The sequence below is a fragment of the Hyla sarda genome, chromosome 8 (genome assembly GCF_029499605.1).
Source record: "Hyla sarda isolate aHylSar1 chromosome 8, aHylSar1.hap1, whole genome shotgun sequence".
In the NCBI taxonomy this organism is placed as follows: Eukaryota; Metazoa; Chordata; class Amphibia; order Anura; family Hylidae; genus Hyla; species Hyla sarda.
This window is the reverse complement of record NC_079196.1, coordinates 118,385,056-118,403,360: the sequence shown is the minus strand read 5'-3', so window position 1 is coordinate 118,403,360 and position 18,305 is coordinate 118,385,056. Positions and strand designations below refer to the sequence as shown.

The 18,305-nt window shown below is 43.3% G+C and overlaps 10 pseudogenes; all 10 read right to left on the bottom strand.

The window, feature by feature from the left end:
• Positions 1 to 1,113: 1,113 nt before the first annotated feature.
• LOC130287524 (U2 spliceosomal RNA) lies at positions 1,114 to 1,377 on the bottom strand (annotated as a pseudogene).
• Positions 1,378 to 2,864: 1,487 nt separating this feature from the next.
• On the bottom strand, positions 2,865 to 3,128 carry LOC130287523 (U2 spliceosomal RNA; annotated as a pseudogene).
• Positions 3,129 to 4,595: 1,467 nt separating this feature from the next.
• On the bottom strand, positions 4,596 to 4,860 carry LOC130288593 (U2 spliceosomal RNA; annotated as a pseudogene).
• A 1,471-nt stretch (positions 4,861 to 6,331) lies between these two features.
• LOC130287621 (U2 spliceosomal RNA) lies at positions 6,332 to 6,595 on the bottom strand (annotated as a pseudogene).
• Positions 6,596 to 8,073: 1,478 nt separating this feature from the next.
• Positions 8,074 to 8,337, bottom strand: LOC130287522 (U2 spliceosomal RNA; annotated as a pseudogene).
• Positions 8,338 to 9,813: 1,476 nt separating this feature from the next.
• On the bottom strand, positions 9,814 to 10,077 carry LOC130287520 (U2 spliceosomal RNA; annotated as a pseudogene).
• Positions 10,078 to 11,544: 1,467 nt separating this feature from the next.
• On the bottom strand, positions 11,545 to 11,809 carry LOC130288592 (U2 spliceosomal RNA; annotated as a pseudogene).
• A 1,471-nt stretch (positions 11,810 to 13,280) lies between these two features.
• LOC130287620 (U2 spliceosomal RNA) lies at positions 13,281 to 13,544 on the bottom strand (annotated as a pseudogene).
• A 1,478-nt stretch (positions 13,545 to 15,022) lies between these two features.
• Positions 15,023 to 15,286, bottom strand: LOC130287519 (U2 spliceosomal RNA; annotated as a pseudogene).
• Positions 15,287 to 16,757: 1,471 nt separating this feature from the next.
• Positions 16,758 to 17,021, bottom strand: LOC130287619 (U2 spliceosomal RNA; annotated as a pseudogene).
• Positions 17,022 to 18,305: the final 1,284 nt, after the last annotated feature.

Genomic DNA, 18,305 nt, shown 5'->3' with positions numbered 1-18,305 from the left:
GTCCCTTCCGACATGGAATAACACCAACTGTAACGATAAACTGAAAATTAACAGTATAAACCTGCATCATTTTGGACTCTGGTATTTGCTGAATCCGGGTGACCTGACAATCGATGGTGGTGCCGCTGGTGATTCTGGCCTTCTTGGAATCTGTTGGGCCTATGTGTTAGCTCACACATCACTTGGGTATCCATGGTAACTACCACAACATGGTCATCTGCAGTTTACATCTAGCCCGTGGCATTGAATGGCATTTTAAAAGTGCTAAGGGTCCTGGTGCAATAATCCTCCCATGAGGATCAGCCTCAACGGCTTTGTAGATTGCACTCATGTCAGCAACTCCATATACATTTTTTTTTCTTCATGCTTCTTTCTTCATCCTTTTTTCTTTCTGTCATTCAGACTTTCATTCATTTGATCTCTCTCACTCACTTGCTTTAACTCATTTGTTCTCACTCACTCACTCACTCACTCAATCACTCACTCACTCATTCACTCTCACTCACTCTCACTCTCTCACTCACTCGCTCACTAAGTCAGTCTCTCTCTCTCTCTCTCTTTTTCTTTTTATATATATTTTTTTCCGTCTTCTTCTTCTTCTTCTTCTTCTTCTTCTTCTTCAGACCCTATCATAGCACTAATGCCTTTCCAATACCACCAGCAGATGGAGACACTCCATTGCAACATTGGTTGTGAGCAGCAGTTTCTAAAAACAAATGCCTCATGGCGGATTTCCCATCCATCAATGGATGGTAAATTTTGTTTTTATCATTCACTGACCACAGAAACCAATGCATGGTCAAGCAACAGCAATGACACACCCTTGTGTATAGGCATGAGACCCTCATGTCATTTAACAGGATTCAGCACCACCCACAAGACAGCTACCTGTCATGTCATGTCAAACCTGCACAGGTGTGCTAGATTATTATTATTTAGTTTTATTTTATTTTTTTACACCAATCAGTGTGCAAACATGGTCATTAAAACGCTAAATGAATAGACGTTCATAAACCAGTCAGTGCAACTCATCATTTTGGTCTCCAATTCTCAAACTCAAATTCTCACCCACGGAGGATTAAATGAGAATCTTTCTTGTTTAACACTGGAATGGGGTGGTGCACTGTTCACTACCCGAAGATACTGCCACATCGGGTCAATGCATAGGGCGACAGAAGCAAGCTTCCAAATCAGCTCCCTTTCTCAAAAATCCATTTAATTTATGGTCCCCAGATAGGGAACGTATGTATCAGTATGTGCTCACAAGTCACCCAAGTGCAAGTATTCACACAAAAAAAAACGTGCCTCAGGATGCGATCTGTCGCAAGATCCTTTCTTTTTTTACACTTGATCTAAGCCAAAAGGCCTAGAGGGGATAACCGGGAAAGGGGTGGACCCAACCATGTCCCCTTCATGAGCACTCACATTACTCATAGGAATGGAAGGAAGGCTGGCAGCCAACCAGACTCCCATACACTCTCTGGGTGGGTGGCAGTCAGCCACCCATACATACATACATACAGCACAGGCTAAACCCACATCATCACTTAAAAAAAGGACAGGCGACCATTGCACTCTGATGGAGCATTTAGCAATGCAATCCATAGCCTGGCTTTTGCCTGAACCCCCATCACTCCTCCTCTTGCATATAAGACAATATTTCAGATCTGCATATGAAAACAACACGCCTACCTTTGTTGCACATAGCTGCCTGCCTGTCTCTAGTTACCCCACTGGCTGTAGCTGCGTCCCTTCCGACATGGAATAACACCAACTGTAACGATAAACTGAAAATTAACAGTATAAACCTGCATCATTTTGGACTCTGGTATTTGCTGAATCCGGGTGACCTGACAATCGATGGTGGTGCCGCTGGTGATTCTGGCCTTCTTGGAATCTGTTGGGCCTATGTGTTAGCTCACACATCACTTGGGTATCCATGGTAACTACCACAACATGGTCATCTGCAGTTTACATCTAGCCCGTGGCATTGAATGGCATTTTAAAAGTGCTAAGGGTCCTGGTGCAATAATCCTCCCATGAGGATCAGCCTCAACGGCTTTGTAGATTGCACTCATGTCAGCAACTCCATATACATTTTTTTTTCTTCATGCTTCTTTCTTCATCCTTTTTTCTTTCTGTCATTCAGACTTTCATTCATTCGATCTCTCTCACTCACTTGCTTTAACTCATTTGTTCTCACTCACTCACTCACTCTCTCACTCACTCACTCAATCACTCACTCACTCATTCACTCTCACTCACTCTCACTCACTCGCTCACTAAGTCAGTCTCTCTCTCTCTCTCTCTTTTTCTATTTATATATATTTTTTTCCGTCTTCTTCTTCTTCTTCTTCTTCTTCTTCTTCTTCAGACCCTGTCATAGCACTAATGCCTTTCCAATACCACCAGCAGATGGAGACACTCCATTGCAACATTGGTTGTGAGCAGCAGTTTCTAAAAACAAATGCCTCATGGCGGATTTCCCATCCATCAATGGATGGTAAATTTTGTTTTTATCATTCACTGACCACAGAAACCAATGCATGGTCAAGCAACAGCAATGACACACCCTTGTGTATAGGCATGAGACCCTCATGTCATTTAACAGGATTCAGCACCACCCACAAGACAGCTACCTGTCATGTCATGTCAAACCTGCACAGGTGTGCTAGATTATTATTATTTAGTTTTATTTTATTTTTTTACACCAATCAGTGTGCAAACATGGTCATTAAAACGCTAAATGAATAGACGTTCATAAACCAGTCAGTGCAACTCATCATTTTGGTCTCCAATTCTCAAACTCAAATTCTCACCCACGGAGGATTAAATGAGAATCTTTCTTGTTTAACACTGGAATGGGGTGGTGCACTGTTCACTACCCGAAGATACTGCCACATCGGGTCAATGCATAGGGCGACAGAAGCAAGCTTCCAAATCAGCTCCCTTTCTCAAAAATCCATTTAATTTATGGTCCCCAGATAGGGAACGTATGTATCAGTATGTGCTCACAAGTCACCCAAGTGCAAGTATTCACACAAAAAAAAACGTGCCTCAGGATGCGATCTGTCGCAAGATCCTTTCTTTTTTTACACTTGATCTAAGCCAAAAGGCCTAGAGGGGATAACCGGGAAAGGGGTGGACCCAACCATGTCCCCTTCATGAGCACTCACATTACTCATAGGAATGGAAGGAAGGCTGGCAGCCAACCAGACTCCCATACACTCTCTGGGTGGGTGGCAGTCAGCCACCCATACATACATACATACAGCACAGGCTAAACCCACATCATCACTTAAAAAAAGGACAGGCGACCATTGCACTCTGATGGAGCATTTAGCAATGCAATCCATAGCCTGGCTTTTGCCTGAACCCCCATCACTCCTCCTCTTGCATATAAGACAATATTTCAGATCTGCATATGAAAACAACACGCCTACCTTTGTTGCACATAGCTGCCTGCCTGTCTCTAGTTACCCCACTGGCTGTAGCTGCGTCCCTTCCGACATGGAATAACACCAACTGTAACGATAAACTGAAAATTAACAGTATAAACCTGCATCATTTTGGACTATGGTATTTGCTGAATCCGGGTGACCTGACAATCGATGGTGGTGCCGCTGGTGATTCTGGCCTTCTTGGAATCTGTTGGGCCTATGTGTTAGCTCACACATCACTTGGGCATCCATGGTAACTACCACAACATGGTCATCTGCAGTTTACATCTAGCCCGTGGCATTGAATGGCATTTTAAAAGTGCTAAGGGTCCTGGTGCAATAATCCTCCCATGAGGATCAGCCTCAACGGCTTTGTAGATTGCACTCATGTCAGCAACTCCATATACATTTTTTTTCTTCATGCTTCTTTCTTCATCCTTTTTTCTTTCTGTTATTCAGACTTTCATTCATTCGATCTCTCTCACTCACTTGCTTTAACTCATTTGTTCTCACTCACTCACTCACTCACTCAATCACTCACTCACTCATTCACTCTCACTCACTCTCACTCTCTCACTCACTCGCTCACTAAGTCAGTCTCTCTCTCTCTCTCTCTTTTTCTTTTTATATATATTTTTTTCCGTCTTCTTCTTCTTCTTCTTCAGACCCTGTCATAGCACTAATGCCTTTCCAATACCACCAGCAGATGGAGACACTCCATTGCAACATTGGTTGTGAGCAGCAGTTTCTAAAAACAAATGCCTCATGGCGGATTTCCCATCCATCAATGGATGGTAAATTTTGTTTTTATCATTCACTGACCACAGAAACCAATGCATGGTCAAGCAACAGCAATGACACACCCTTGTGTATAGGCATGAGACCCTCATGTCATTTAACAGGATTCAGCACCACCCACAAGACAGCTACCTGTCATGTCATGTCAAACCTGCACAGGTGTGCTAGATTATTATTATTTAGTTTTATTTTATTTTTTTACACCAATCAGTGTGCAAACATGGTCATTAAAACGCTAAATGAATAGACGTTCATAAACCAGTCAGTGCAACTCATCATTTTGGTCTCCAATTCTCAAACTCAAATTTTCACCCACGGAGGATTAAAGGAGAATCTTTCTTGTTTAACACTGGAATGGGGTGGTGCACTGTTCACTACCCGAAGATACTGCCACATCGGGTCAATGCATAGGGCGACAGAAGCAAGCTTCCAAATCAGCTCCCTTTCTCAAAAATCCATTTAATTTATGGTCCCCAGATAGGGAACGTATGTATCAGTATGTGCTCACAAGTCACCCAAGTGCAAGTATTCACACAAAAAAAAACGTGCCTCAGGATGCGATCTGTCGCAAGATCCTTTCTTTTTTTTACACTTGATCTAAGCCAAAAGGCCTAGAGGGGATAACCGGGAAAGGGGTGGACCCAACCATGTCCCCTTCATGAGCACTCACATTACTCATAGGAATGGAAGGAAGGCTGGCAGCCAACCAGACTCCCATACACTCTCTGGGTGGGTGGCAGTCAGCCACCCATACATACATACATACAGCACAGGCTAAACCCACATCATCACTTAAAAAAAGGACAGGCGACCATTGCACTCTGATGGAGCATTTAGCAATGCAATCCATAGCCTGGCTTTTGCCTGAACCCCCATCACTCCTCCTCTTGCATATAAGACAATATTTCAGATCTGCATATGAAAACAACACGCCTACCTTTGTTGCACATAGCTGCCTGCCTGTCTCTAGTTACCCCACTGGCTGTAGCTGCGTCCCTTCCGACATGGAATAACACCAACTGTAACGATAAACTGAAAATTAACAGTATAAACCTGCATCATTTTGGACTCTGGTATTTGCTGAATCCGGGTGACCTGACAATCGATGGTGGTGCCGCTGGTGATTCTGGCCTTCTTGGAATCTGTTGGGCCTATGTGTTAGCTCACACATCACTTGGGTATCCATGGTAACTACCACAACATGGTCATCTGCAGTTTACATCTAGCCCGTGGCATTGAATGGCATTTTAAAAGTGCTAAGGGTCCTGGTGCAATAATCCTCCCATGAGGATCAGCCTCAACGGCTTTGTAGATTGCACTCATGTCAGCAACTCCATATACATTTTTTTTTCTTCATGCTTCTTTCTTCATCCTTTTTTCTTTCTGTCATTCAGACTTTCATTCATTCGATCTCTCTCACTCACTTGCTTTAACTCATTTGTTCTCACTCACTCACTCACTCACTCAATCACTCACTCACTCATTCACTCTCACTCACTCTCACTCTCTCACACACTCGCTCACTAAGTCAGTCTCTCTCTCTCTCTCTCTTTTTCTTTTTATATATATTTTTTTCCGTCTTCTTCTTCTTCTTCTTCTTCAGACCCTGTCATAGCACTAATGCCTTTCCAATACCACCAGCAGATGGAGACACTCCATTGCAACATTGGTTGTGAGCAGCAGTTTCTAAAAACAAATGCCTCATGGCGGATTTCCCATCCATCAATGGATGGTAAATTTAGTTTTTATCATTCACTGACCACAGAAACCAATGCATGGTCAAGCAACAGCAATGACACACCCTTGTGTATAGGCATGAGACCCTCATGTCATTTAACAGGATTCAGCACCACCCACAAGACAGCTACCTGTCATGTCATGTCAAACCTGCACAGGTGTGCTAGATTATTATTATTTAGTTTTATTTTATTTTTTTACACCAATCAGTGTGCAAACATGGTCATTAAAACGCTAAATGAATAGACGTTCATAAACCAGTCAGTGCAACTCATCATTTTGGTCTCCAATTCTCAAACTCAAATTCTCACCCACGGAGGATTAAATGAGAATCTTTCTTGTTTAACACTGGAATGGGGTGGTGCACTGTTCACTACCCGAAGATACTGCCACATCGGGTCAATGCATAGGGCGACAGAAGCAAGCTTCCAAATCAGCTCCCTTTCTCAAAAATCCATTTAATTTATGGTCCCCAGATAGGGAACGTATGTATCAGTATGTGCTCACAAGTCACCCAAGTGCAAGTATTCACACAAAAAAAAACGTGCCTCAGGATGTGATCTGTCGCAAGATCCTTTCTTTTTTTACACTTGATCTAAGCCAAAAGGCCTAGAGGGGATAACCGGGAAAGGGGTGGACCCAACCATGTCCCCTTCATGAGCACTCACATTACTCATAGGAATGGAAGGAAGGCTGGCAGCCAACCAGACTCCCATACACTCTCTGGGTGGGTGGCAGTCAGCCACCCATACATACATACATACAGCACAGGCTAAACCCACATCATCACTTAAAAAAAGGACAGGCGACCATTGCACTCTGATGGAGCATTTAGCAATGCAATCCATAGCCTGGCTTTTGCCTGAACCCCCATCACTCCTCCTCTTGCATATAAGACAATATTTCAGATCTGCATATGAAAACAACACGCCTACCTTTGTTGCACATAGCTGCCTGCCTGTCTCTAGTTACCCCACTGGCTGTAGCTGCGTCCCTTCCGACATGGAATAACACCAACTGTAACGATAAACTGAAAATTAACAGTATAAACCTGCATCATTTTGGACTCTGGTATTTGCTGAATCCGGGTGACCTGACAATCGATGGTGGTGCCGCTGGTGATTCTGGCCTTCTTGGAATCTGTTGGGCCTATGTGTTAGCTCACACATCACTTGGGTATCCATGGTAACTACCACAACATGGTCATCTGCAGTTTACATCTAGCCCGTGGCATTGAATGGCATTTTAAAAGTGCTAAGGGTCCTGGTGCAATAATCCTCCCATGAGGATCAGCCTCAACGGCTTTGTAGATTGCACTCATGTCAGCAACTCCATATACATTTTTTTTTCTTCATGCTTCTTTCTTCATCCTTTTTTCTTTCTGTCATTCAGACTTTCATTCATTCGATCTCTCTCACTCACTTGCTTTAACTCATTTGTTCTCACTCACTCACTCACTCACTCACTCAATCACTCACTCACTCATTCACTCTCACTCACTCTCACTCTCTCACTCACTCGCTCACTAAGTCAGTCTCTCTCTCTCTCTCTCTTTTTCTTTTTATATATATTTTTTTCCGTCTTCTTCTTCTTCTTCTTCTTCTTCAGACCCTATCATAGCACTAATGCCTTTCCAATACCACCAGCAGATGGAGACACTCCATTGCAACATTGGTTGTGAGCAGCAGTTTCTAAAAACAAATGCCTCATGGCGGATTTCCCATCCATCAATGGATGGTAAATTTTGTTTTTATCATTCACTGACCACAGAAACCAATGCATGGTCAAGCAACAGCAATGACACACCCTTGTGTATAGGCATGAGACCCTCATGTCATTTAACAGGATTCAGCACCACCCACAAGACAGCTACCTGTCATGTCATGTCAAACCTGCACAGGTGTGCTAGATTATTATTATTTAGTTTTATTTTATTTTTTTACACCAATCAGTGTGCAAACATGGTCATTAAAACGCTAAATGAATAGACGTTCATAAACCAGTCAGTGCAACTCATCATTTTGGTCTCCAATTCTCAAACTCAAATTCTCACCCACGGAGGATTAAATGAGAATCTTTCTTGTTTAACACTGGAATGGGGTGGTGCACTGTTCACTACCCGAAGATACTGCCACATCGGGTCAATGCATAGGGCGACAGAAGCAAGCTTCCAAATCAGCTCCCTTTCTCAAAAATCCATTTAATTTATGGTCCCCAGATAGGGAACGTATGTATCAGTATGTGCTCACAAGTCACCCAAGTGCAAGTATTCACACAAAAAAAAACGTGCCTCAGGATGCGATCTGTCGCAAGATCCTTTCTTTTTTTACACTTGATCTAAGCCAAAAGGCCTAGAGGGGATAACCGGGAAAGGGGTGGACCCAACCATGTCCCCTTCATGAGCACTCACATTACTCATAGGAATGGAAGGAAGGCTGGCAGCCAACCAGACTCCCATACACTCTCTGGGTGGGTGGCAGTCAGCCACCCATACATACATACATACAGCACAGGCTAAACCCACATCATCACTTAAAAAAAGGACAGGCGACCATTGCACTCTGATGGAGCATTTAGCAATGCAATCCATAGCCTGGCTTTTGCCTGAACCCCCATCACTCCTCCTCTTGCATATAAGACAATATTTCAGATCTGCATATGAAAACAACACGCCTACCTTTGTATAGCTGCCTGCCTGTCTCTAGTTACCCCACTGGCTGTAGCTGCGTCCCTTCCGACATGGAATAACACCAACTGTAACGATAAACTGAAAATTAACAGTATAAACCTGCATCATTTTGGACTCTGGTATTTGCTGAATCCGGGTGACCTGACAATCGATGGTGGTGCCGCTGGTGATTCTGGCCTTCTTGGAATCTGTTGGGCCTATGTGTTAGCTCACACATCACTTGGGTATCCATGGTAACTACCACAACATGGTCATCTGCAGTTTACATCTAGCCCGTGGCATTGAATGGCATTTTAAAAGTGCTAAGGGTCCTGGTGCAATAATCCTCCCATGAGGATCAGCCTCAACGGCTTTGTAGATTGCACTCATGTCAGCAACTCCATATACATTTTTTTTTCTTCATGCTTCTTTCTTCATCCTTTTTTCTTTCTGTCATTCAGACTTTCATTCATTCGATCTCTCTCACTCACTTGCTTTAACTCATTTGTTCTCACTCACTCACTCACTCACTCACTCAATCACTCACTCACTCATTCACTCTCACTCACTCTCACTCTCTCACTCACTCGCTCACTAAGTCAGTCTCTCTCTCTCTCTCTCTTTTTCTTTTTATATATATTTTTTTCCGTCTTCTTCTTCTTCTTCTTCTTCTTCTTCAGACCCTGTCATAGCACTAATGCCTTTCCAATACCACCAGCAGATGGAGACACTCCATTGCAACATTGGTTGTGAGCAGCAGTTTCTAAAAACAAATGCCTCATGGCGGATTTCCCATCCATCAATGGATGGTAAATTTTGTTTTTATCATTCACTGACCACAGAAACCAATGCATGGTCAAGCAACAGCAATGACACACCCTTGTGTATAGGCATGAGACCCTCATGTCATTTAACAGGATTCAGCACCACCCACAAGACAGCTACCTGTCATGTCATGTCAAACCTGCACAGGTGTGCTAGATTATTATTATTTCGTTTTATTTTATTTTTTTACACCAATCAGTGTGCAAACATGGTCATTAAAACGCTAAATGAATAGACGTTCATAAACCAGTCAGTGCAACTCATCATTTTGGTCTCCAATTCTCAAACTCAAATTCTCACCCACGGAGGATTAAATGAGAATCTTTCTTGTTTAACACTGGAATGGGGTGGTGCACTGTTCACTACCCGAAGATACTGCCACATCGGGTCAATGCATAGGGCGACAGAAGCAAGCTTCCAAATCAGCTCCCTTTCTCAAAAATCCATTTAATTTATGGTCCCCAGATAGGGAACGTATGTATCAGTATGTGCTCACAAGTCACCCAAGTGCAAGTATTCACACAAAAAAAAACGTGCCTCAGGATGCGATCTGTCGCAAGATCCTTTCTTTTTTTACACTTGATCTAAGCCAAAAGGCCTAGAGGGGATAACCGGGAAAGGGGTGGACCCAACCATGTCCCCTTCATGAGCACTCACATTACTCATAGGAATGGAAGGAAGGCTGGCAGCCAACCAGACTCCCATACACTCTCTGGGTGGGTGGCAGTCAGCCACCCATACATACATACATACAGCACAGGCTAAACCCACATCATCACTTAAAAAAAGGACAGGCGACCATTGCACTCTGATGGAGCATTTAGCAATGCAATCCATAGCCTGGCTTTTGCCTGAACCCCCATCACTCCTCCTCTTGCATATAAGACAATATTTCAGATCTGCATATGAAAACAACACGCCTACCTTTGTTGCACATAGCTGCCTGCCTGTCTCTAGTTACCCCACTGGCTGTAGCTGCGTCCCTTCCGACATGGAATAACACCAACTGTAACGATAAACTGAAAATTAACAGTATAAACCTGCATCATTTTGGACTATGGTATTTGCTGAATCCGGGTGACCTGACAATCGATGGTGGTGCCGCTGGTGATTCTGGCCTTCTTGGAATCTGTTGGGCCTATGTGTTAGCTCACACATCACTTGGGTATCCATGGTAACTACCACAACATGGTCATCTGCAGTTTACATCTAGCCCGTGGCATTGAATGGCATTTTAAAAGTGCTAAGGGTCCTGGTGCAATAATCCTCCCATGAGGATCAGCCTCAACGGCTTTGTAGATTGCACTCATGTCAGCAACTCCATATACATTTTTTTTCTTCATGCTTCTTTCTTCATCCTTTTTTCTTTCTGTTATTCAGACTTTCATTCATTCGATCTCTCTCACTCACTTGCTTTAACTCATTTGTTCTCACTCACTCACTCACTCACTCAATCACTCACTCACTCATTCACTCTCACTCACTCTCACTCTCTCACTCACTCGCTCACTAAGTCAGTCTCTCTCTCTCTCTCTCTTTTTCTTTTTATATATATTTTTTTCCGTCTTCTTCTTCTTCTTCTTCAGACCCTGTCATAGCACTAATGCCTTTCCAATACCACCAGCAGATGGAGACACTCCATTGCAACATTGGTTGTGAGCAGCAGTTTCTAAAAACAAATGCCTCATGGCGGATTTCCCATCCATCAATGGATGGTAAATTTTGTTTTTATCATTCACTGACCACAGAAACCAATGCATGGTCAAGCAACAGCAATGACACACCCTTGTGTATAGGCATGAGACCCTCATGTCATTTAACAGGATTCAGCACCACCCACAAGACAGCTACCTGTCATGTCATGTCAAACCTGCACAGGTGTGCTAGATTATTATTATTTAGTTTTATTTTATTTTTTTACACCAATCAGTGTGCAAACATGGTCATTAAAACGCTAAATGAATAGACGTTCATAAACCAGTCAGTGCAACTCATCATTTTGGTCTCCAATTCTCAAACTCAAATTTTCACCCACGGAGGATTAAATGAGAATCTTTCTTGTTTAACACTGGAATGGGGTGGTGCACTGTTCACTACCCGAAGATACTGCCACATCGGGTCAATGCATAGGGCGACAGAAGCAAGCTTCCAAATCAGCTCCCTTTCTCAAAAATCCATTTAATTTATGGTCCCCAGATAGGGAACGTATGTATCAGTATGTGCTCACAAGTCACCCAAGTGCAAGTATTCACACAAAAAAAAACGTGCCTCAGGATGCGATCTGTCGCAAGATCCTTTCTTTTTTTTACACTTGATCTAAGCCAAAAGGCCTAGAGGGGATAACCGGGAAAGGGGTGGACCCAACCATGTCCCCTTCATGAGCACTCACATTACTCATAGGAATGGAAGGAAGGCTGGCAGCCAACCAGACTCCCATACACTCTCTGGGTGGGTGGCAGTCAGCCACCCATACATACATACATACAGCACAGGCTAAACCCACATCATCACTTAAAAAAAGGACAGGCGACCATTGCACTCTGATGGAGCATTTAGCAATGCAATCCATAGCCTGGCTTTTGCCTGAACCCCCATCACTCCTCCTCTTGCATATAAGACAATATTTCAGATCTGCATATGAAAACAACACGCCTACCTTTGTTGCACATAGCTGCCTGCCTGTCTCTAGTTACCCCACTGGCTGTAGCTGCGTCCCTTCCGACATGGAATAACACCAACTGTAACGATAAACTGAAAATTAACAGTATAAACCTGCATCATTTTGGACTCTGGTATTTGCTGAATCCGGGTGACCTGACAATCGATGGTGGTGCCGCTGGTGATTCTGGCCTTCTTGGAATCTGTTGGGCCTATGTGTTAGCTCACACATCACTTGGGTATCCATGGTAACTACCACAACATGGTCATCTGCAGTTTACATCTAGCCCGTGGCATTGAATGGCATTTTAAAAGTGCTAAGGGTCCTGGTGCAATAATCCTCCCATGAGGATCAGCCTCAACGGCTTTGTAGATTGCACTCATGTCAGCAACTCCATATACATTTTTTTTTCTTCATGCTTCTTTCTTCATCCTTTTTTCTTTCTGTCATTCAGACTTTCATTCATTCGATCTCTCTCACTCACTTGCTTTAACTCATTTGTTCTCACTCACTCACTCACTCACTCAATCACTCACTCACTCATTCACTCTCACTCACTCTCACTCTCTCACACACTCGCTCACTAAGTCAGTCTCTCTCTCTCTCTCTCTTTTTCTTTTTATATATATTTTTTTCCGTCTTCTTCTTCTTCTTCTTCTTCAGACCCTGTCATAGCACTAATGCCTTTCCAATACCACCAGCAGATGGAGACACTCCATTGCAACATTGGTTGTGAGCAGCAGTTTCTAAAAACAAATGCCTCATGGCGGATTTCCCATCCATCAATGGATGGTAAATTTTGTTTTTATCATTCACTGACCACAGAAACCAATGCATGGTCAAGCAACAGCAATGACACACCCTTGTGTATAGGCATGAGACCCTCATGTCATTTAACAGGATTCAGCACCACCCACAAGACAGCTACCTGTCATGTCATGTCAAACCTGCACAGGTGTGCTAGATTATTATTATTTAGTTTTATTTTATTTTTTTACACCAATCAGTGTGCAAACATGGTCATTAAAACGCTAAATGAATAGACGTTCATAAACCAGTCAGTGCAACTCATCATTTTGGTCTCCAATTCTCAAACTCAAATTCTCACCCACGGAGGATTAAATGAGAATCTTTCTTGTTTAACACTGGAATGGGGTGGTGCACTGTTCACTACCCGAAGATACTGCCACATCGGGTCAATGCATAGGGCGACAGAAGCAAGCTTCCAAATCAGCTCCCTTTCTCAAAAATCCATTTAATTTATGGTCCCCAGATAGGGAACGTATGTATCAGTATGTGCTCACAAGTCACCCAAGTGCAAGTATTCACACAAAAAAAAACGTGCCTCAGGATGTGATCTGTCGCAAGATCCTTTCTTTTTTTACACTTGATCTAAGCCAAAAGGCCTAGAGGGGATAACCGGGAAAGGGGTGGACCCAACCATGTCCCCTTCATGAGCACTCACATTACTCATAGGAATGGAAGGAAGGCTGGCAGCCAACCAGACTCCCATACACTCTCTGGGTGGGTGGCAGTCAGCCACCCATACATACATACATACATACAGCACAGGCTAAACCCACATCATCACTTAAAAAAAGGACAGGCGACCATTGCACTCTGATGGAGCATTTAGCAATGCAATCCATAGCCTGGCTTTTGCCTGAACCCCCATCACTCCTCCTCTTGCATATAAGACAATATTTCAGATCTGCATATGAAAACAACACGCCTACCTTTGTTGCACATAGCTGCCTGCCTGTCTCTAGTTACCCCACTGGCTGTAGCTGCGTCCCTTCCGACATGGAATAACACCAACTGTAACGATAAACTGAAAATTAACAGTATAAACCTGCATCATTTTGGACTCTGGTATTTGCTGAATCCGGGTGACCTGACAATCGATGGTGGTGCCGCTGGTGATTCTGGCCTTCTTGGAATCTGTTGGGCCTATGTGTTAGCTCACACATCACTTGGGTATCCATGGTAACTACCACAACATGGTCATCTGCAGTTTACATCTAGCCCGTGGCATTGAATGGCATTTTAAAAGTGCTAAGGGTCCTGGTGCAATAATCCTCCCATGAGGATCAGCCTCAACGGCTTTGTAGATTGCACTCATGTCAGCAACTCCATATACATTTTTTTTTCTTCATGCTTCTTTCTTCATCCTTTTTTCTTTCTGTCATTCAGACTTTCATTCATTCGATCTCTCTCACTCACTTGCTTTAACTCATTTGTTCTCACTCACTCACTCACTCACTCAATCACTCACTCACTCATTCACTCTCACTCACTCTCACTCTCTCACTCACTCGCTCACTAAGTCAGTCTCTCTCTCTCTCTCTCTTTTTCTTTTTATATATATTTTTTTCCGTCTTCTTCTTCTTCTTCTTCTTCTTCGGACCCTGTCATAGCACTAATGCCTTTCCAATACCACCAGCAGATGGAGACACTCCATTGCAACATTGGTTGTGAGCAGCAGTTTCTAAAAACAAATGCCTCATGGCGGATTTCCCATCCATCAATGGATGGTAAATTTTGTTTTTATCATTCACTGACCACAGAAACCAATGCATGGTCAAGCAACAGCAATGACACACCCTTGTGTATAGGCATGAGACCCTCATGTCATTTAACAGGATTCAGCACCACCCACAAGACAGCTACCTGTCATGTCATGTCAAACCTGCACAGGTGTGCTAGATTATTATTATTTAGTTTTATTTTATTTTTTTACACCAATCAGTGTGCAAACATGGTCATTAAAACGCTAAATGAATAGACGTTCATAAACCAGTCAGTGCAACTCATCATTTTGGTCTCCAATTCTCAAACTCAAATTCTCACCCACGGAGGATTAAATGAGAATCTTTCTTGTTTAACACTGGAATGGGGTGGTGCACTGTTCACTACCCGAAGATACTGCCACATCGGGTCAATGCATAGGGCGACAGAAGCAAGCTTCCAAATCAGCTCCCTTTCTCAAAAATCCATTTAATTTATGGTCCCCAGATAGGGAACGTATGTATCAGTATGTGCTCACAAGTCACCCAAGTGCAAGTATTCACACAAAAAAAAACGTGCCTCAGGATGCGATCTGTCGCAAGATCCTTTCTTTTTTTACACTTGATCTAAGCCAAAAGGCCTAGAGGGGATAACCGGGAAAGGGGTGGACCCAACCATGTCCCCTTCATGAGCACTCACATTACTCATAGGAATGGAAGGAAGGCTGGCAGCCAACCAGACTCCCATACACTCTCTGGGTGGGTGGCAGTCAGCCACCCATACATACATACATACAGCACAGGCTAAACCCACATCATCACTTAAAAAAAGGACAGGCGACCATTGCACTCTGATGGAGCATTTAGCAATGCAATCCATAGCCTGGCTTTTGCCTGAACCCCCATCACTCCTCCTCTTGCATATAAGACAATATTTCAGATCTGCATATGAAAACAACACGCCTACCTTTGTTGCACATAGCTGCCTGCCTGTCTCTAGTTACCCCACTGGCTGTAGCTGCGTCCCTTCCGACATGGAATAACACCAACTGTAACGATAAACTGAAAATTAACAGTATAAACCTGCATCATTTTGGACTCTGGTATTTGCTGAATCCGGGTGACCTGACAATCGATGGTGGTGCCGCTGGTGATTCTGGCCTTCTTGGAATCTGTTGGGCCTATGTGTTAGCTCACACATCACTTGGGTATCCATGGTAACTACCACAACATGGTCATCTGCAGTTTACATCTAGCCCGTGGCATTGAATGGCATTTTAAAAGTGCTAAGGGTCCTGGTGCAATAATCCTCCCATGAGGATCAGCCTCAACGGCTTTGTAGATTGCACTCATGTCAGCAACTCCATATACATTTTTTTTTCTTCATGCTTCTTTCTTCATCCTTTTTTCTTTCTGTCATTCAGACTTTCATTCATTCGATCTCTCTCACTCACTTGCTTTAACTCATTTGTTCTCACTCACTCACTCACTCACTCAATCACTCACTCACTCATTCACTCTCACTCACTCTCACTCTCTCACACACTCGCTCACTAAGTCAGTCTCTCTCTCTCTCTCTCTTTTTCTTTTTATATATATTTTTTTCCGTCTTCTTCTTCTTCTTCTTCTTCAGACCCTGTCATAGCACTAATGCCTTTCCAATACCACCAGCAGATGGAGACACTCCATTGCAACATTGGTTGTGAGCAGCAGTTTCTAAAAACAAATGCCTCATGGCGGATTTCCCATCCATCAATGGATGGTAAATTTTGTTTTTATCATTCACTGACCACAGAAACCAATGCATGGTCAAGCAACAGCAATGACACACCCTTGTGTATAGGCATGAGACCCTCATGTCATTTAACAGGATTCAGCACCACCCACAAGACAGCTACCTGTCATGTCATGTCAAACCTGCACAGGTGTGCTAGATTATTATTATTTAGTTTTATTTTATTTTTTTACACCAATCAGTTTGCAAACATGGTCATTAAAACGCTAAATGAATAGACGTTCATAAACCAGTCAGTGCAACTCATCATTTTGGTCTCCAATTCTCAAACTCAAATTCTCACCCACGGAGGATTAAATGAGAATCTTTCTTGTTTAACACTGGAATGGGGTGGTGCACTGTTCACTACCCGAAGATACTGCCACATCGGGTCAATGCATAGGGCGACAGAAGCAAGCTTCCAAATCAGCTCCCTTTCTCAAAAATCCATTTAATTTATGGTCCCCAGATAGGGAACGTATGTATCAGTATGTGCTCACAAGTCACCCAAGTGCAAGTATTCACACAAAAAAAAACGTGCCTCAGGATGTGATCTGTCGCAAGATCCTTTCTTTTTTTACACTTGATCTAAGCCAAAAGGCCTAGAGGGGATAACCGGGAAAGGGGTGGACCCAACCATGTCCCCTTCATGAGCACTCACATTACTCATAGGAATGGAAGGAAGGCTGGCAGCCAACCAGACTCCCATACACTCTCTGGGTGGGTGGCAGTCAGCCACCCATACATACATACATACAGCACAGGCTAAACCCACATCATCACTTAAAAAAAGGACAGGCGACCATTGCACTCTGATGGAGCATTTAGCAATGCAATCCATAGCCTGGCTTTTGCCTGAACCCCCATCACTCCTCCTCTTGCATATAAGACAATATTTCAGATCTGCATATGAAAACAACACGCCTACCTTTGTTGCACATAGCTGCCTGCCTGTCTCTAGTTACCCCACTGGCTGTAGCTGCGTCCCTTCCGACATGGAATAACACCAACTGTAACGATAAACTGAAAATTAACAGTATAAACCTGCATCATTTTGGACTCTGGTATTTGCTGAATCCGGGTGACCTGACAATCGATGGTGGTGCCGCTGGTGATTCTGGCCTTCTTGGAATCTGTTGGGCCTATGTGTTAGCTCACACATCACTTGGGTATCCATGGTAACTACCACAACATGGTCATCTGCAGTTTACATCTAGCCCGTGGCATTGAATGGCATTTTAAAAGTGCTAAGGGTCCTGGTGCAATAATCCTCCCATGAGGATCAGCCTCAACGGCTTTGTAGATTGCACTCATGTCAGCAACTCCATATACATTTTTTTTTCTTCATGCTTCTTTCTTCATCCTTTTTTCTTTCTGTCATTCAGACTTTCATTCATTCGATCTCTCTCACTCACTTGCTTTAACTCATTTGTTCTCACTCACTCACTCACTCACTCAATCACTCACTCACTCATTCACTCTCACTCACTCTCACTCTCTCACTCACTCGCTCACTAAGTCAGTCTCTCTCTCTCTCTCTCTTTTTCTTTTTATATATATTTTTTTCCGTCTTCTTCTTCTTCTTCTTCTTCTTCGGACCCTGTCATAGCACTAATGCCTTTCCAATACCACCAGCAGATGGAGACACTCCATTGCAACATTGGTTGTGAGCAGCAGTTTCTAAAAACAAATGCCTCATGGCGGATTTCCCATCCATCAATGGATGGTAAATTTTGTTTTTATCATTCACTGACCACAGAAACCAATGCATGGTCAAGCAACAGCAATGACACACCCTTGTGTATAGGCATGAGACCCTCATGTCATTTAACAGGATTCAGCACCACCCACAAGACAGCTACCTGTCATGTCATGTCAAACCTGCACAGGTGTGCTA